We start from the raw sequence: 3,803 nt of genomic DNA on the forward strand, positions 1-3,803 counted from the left end.
CATCTTTCCCTTCACTTATTAAATCCAAATTGGCCAATATGCTCTAATTACTTTCCCATATATCATGCAGCTCCACTTACCTGCGTCCCATCTCATGGCCACCATGCTAACTACTGTACAGTTCAGAGCTTTGTTTCAACATGATCGCATCTGGCCTCACTCGTGTAACGAAAGATATCATTAATAATCGTTGCATAACCTTGTGATTGCTGTGATACTTTGCCATTATTGGTGATTGGAAAACATTATTGTTAAAATTTTGCTGACCGAGGTGATCAGTGTAATGTAACTGTTTCTTTGAAAACATCATTGTTCCATCAACAAGAGTTCCCTAGCCTTGGAGGGGACATGTGATGATGACCAAGCTTGTTATTATTAATGTGGTCAGTGTTGTTAAATTTTTCCTGTATTTATTTAATTATTGAAGGATTATTATTTCTGGATTACATGTCTATATCGGACTGGCCAGGAATGTACCCCAGTGAAACCCATGTTAAAGGGCTCATAGTTTATGTTACGGTTTTCAGGAACACAACCCCCATCGTAAATTGGAAAATACCTATATATTAAGAAATGCTAAGTTATGTACTCTAAAAATTTGGAAAACAATTCCAATGCATTAATAACACTTAACTGAAAATCATTAGTTTATACCATGAAGCATGATAAAATATATACACAGTACTGTATATAGCTAACATTATTCAAAATATTTAGAAAGTGGTGTAGTCCATATCGCACTAGAGGTGCGTTTGTTAAATTTTTTCCGCTTAGGAAAGATTTGGGTGAGATCAGGTGTGGTGAGAAGAATAGTCGGAGGGAAGATCTCCTCAACCACAGGTCCGGAGTATACTTGGTTGATCATAGCAGCTGTGAGCTGAGATCCTGTAAAGGATTAAACAATAAATAACATGTTAGTATTTCCTTTTAATAATACTGTATACAGAATTGGTACACTGTATATTGACAGTATCACAAGTTGTCACATCTATATTTTTACCAAATTAAATATTTTGATATGACAATACAGTACAGTATTGCATTAAGTTATTAATATCCTATTTACTCAACTCCACTTGTCTATTCTTTAGATGTTAATTAGTTCCCATTAAAAGAGAAAGATTAGAGAAGAATCATTACTTGCATGACAACTTATATCGTTTTCCTTATTTTCCCTACTCTAAAATTATATATATATATATATATATATATATATATATATATATATATATATATATATATATATATATATATATATATATATATATATATATATATATATATATATATATATATATATATATATATATATATATATATATATATATATATATACAGTAACCCCTCCGTTAACGAACTCAAACCGTTCCAGAAGGTCGTTCGTTAACCGAAAAGTTCGTTAACCGAAACCATTGTTTCAATGGGTTTTTGGGTAATTGGTTCCAGCTCACCGAAAATTTCCTAAATTCAACAGAAATGGTAGAAAAGTTCACTTACTTTGAGGTGTGTATGTAGAAGGCTCCTGGATGATGATGATGGGATTTAGAATGGGGGTGGAGGAGAAGGGAGAAGAGAAGGCATTGGGGTGGAAGAAGTCACCCCATGGCGCCATTTCACCCATAAAATTTTAGCTCTCTTGGTGTAATTCAAGATTATTTTCTTTAAATCAACACTGCACTGCATTATATATTGTCAGTATGTAAAATATATTTCAAAATGACCAATAATTTGCTTGGAAACACAGAAAAAAAGCGTTTAGTTGAAGAGAGTCTCAAGCAAGATGTTACCTCCAGTGAAAACAGAGAGAGACTAACTCCTGTTTGCTGTGTTAAGAGGCTGGATGCTGCGCATTAAACTAGTCACTTTACCTTCAATTATATTCAATAATTGTTAAAATGACTAAAAAATTGAATATTAAACTTTTAAAATTATTGAATAGTATAAACTTCTTGATATTTACTAAAATAGTAAGTAATTTAAGCCCTAGAACCGATTAATGTATTGGCGGACTGATACTAAAGCTGGTTGCCCGGTCAGTGCAAGCGAAAACATGTTGAGGTCGGTTCTTAAGAACTTCGTTAACCGAATTTTTTTTCGTTAACCGAATTGAAGATCCTTATGGAAGGCAGTTCGTTAATCGAAATTACGTTAACCGAGGTGTTCGTTAAACGAGGGGTCACTGTATATATATATATATTATTTTTTTTTCCTTTTAGTTGTTCTCCATCAATATAACATTACACTGGTACTACCCAGCCATCTACATCATAAAACTTTATCCTTTTAAAAGTTTTCCCCAAATATTTGCTTAACTATTTCACGGCGGGGTTTCAGCTTAGAAAAATTGTGCTCGCTAATTTATCATTATGGCAGGATTAAAGGCAATCCCTCAAGTTTTGCCATACAGCATGGGCAATATTCTTTGTGTGAATGAGTCAGTGTACTTCATCATGTTGAAGGAGACTAACAGTATGATATGTTTATGCTGCTGCCAACTCAACCTCAGTGGAAAGGCAAGACAGTGCTAATTACCACAATTATCAGTGCATTAGAAACTTAGTTTCACTTATGTTGCTGGAAAGACATCAAACAATAGCAGATAATCCAAGATGAAAATGTAAATAAATTAATTAATCTAGAACTTGAGTCTACATCACGCAAACTTTAATTGCCATTGTTTGCACTTTCAACCTGCCTTACTATGGAACAAAAATACCGAGGGAGGTTGTACAATATAACTACTGCAATGTGTCTGATACAACAATCTATAAGTATGTAACCATTACATATTCTATTCATAAAATCCCAAACAATAGGAAAAAATTAATATCCAAATTTTAAACTTACTCATAGCCCAGGGAGGAATTTTCCTCTTAGGAGCACTGTCCTCATCAGTTGAGTCATCACTCTCAATATCATTTATATCATAATTATTAATATTTTTCTTATATTTCTTGGAGTTTGGTGTAATGTCATAACTATCTTTGTTTTTCCCAGTAGAACTTGACTGAGACGGTCCAGTAGTTTTGGAAAATGTGGTATTAAGACCATTTTCCTTGTTATCACTTAAAGTGAATGTATGATTTAGTCCAGTTTCCTTGTTATCAGCTAGTGCAATCTGTAGGAAAATTACAGTGTGAGATATATAATCATAAGATGAATAAAAGCATTACAACATAATAATCAACAAAATACAATAGAGAATGCTGACAAACTAACCTGAGCACTGAAGCTACAGGTTCATGTGGAAAGTGGACATGAAGATGTTACTAAGGAGCTAAGAAATAATAAATTTGAGAAAAGGATTAGAGGAATACTGATGGAATACAGGCATAATAACACATTAAACAGAACTGAGCAAAAGATGATGTTATCTAAAGGAAGTTCTGCATTAATTACCAATTGTTAAATAATGCAGCAAAAGGAAAATAAGTACTTTAGTTTTTACCTTTTTAACTGCTGAGCTTGTCAATTTAGCTTGTTGTAACTCAGCAATGCGCTGTGCTTCAAGCAATTTAAGGTATTCTAACTCCTTTTTCTCACGGGCGATGCGTTCTACCTCAGCAATTTTTCTACAAAAGAAAATTTTTCTGATATACTACAGTTTCTTCAATAACTAATAAAGCAGAATAAATTAATCATGACTTCACTGGTGCAATTAAAAACAAAAACATCAATGGAATTTTTTTTTTTAGATTTTTTTACGTGGCTTAATTAACCTACCTGTCATATTAAATATATACCGTATATATAGTGTACTATATGTATTTGTAGTACAAGCTTAAGTCTCTCATGGTTAAACA

General features: G+C 32.7%; 1 long non-coding RNA gene across 1 annotated transcript; it reads right to left on the reverse strand.

The window, feature by feature from the left end:
- Positions 1–493: 493 nt before the first annotated feature.
- On the reverse strand, positions 494–3,598 carry LOC121856549. Its single transcript, XR_006087002.1, has 3 exons — positions 3,449–3,598; positions 2,848–3,118; positions 494–885 (listed from the first exon to the last, which is right to left on the reverse strand). It is a non-coding gene; the product is annotated as an uncharacterized LOC121856549 (long non-coding RNA).
- Between the last annotated feature and the right edge of the window lie 205 nt (positions 3,599–3,803).

The sequence above is a fragment of the Homarus americanus genome, unplaced genomic scaffold (assembly GCF_018991925.1).
Source record: "Homarus americanus isolate GMGI-L3 unplaced genomic scaffold, GMGI_Hamer_2.0 scaffold56721, whole genome shotgun sequence".
Lineage (NCBI taxonomy): Eukaryota > Metazoa > Arthropoda > Malacostraca > Decapoda > Nephropidae > Homarus > Homarus americanus.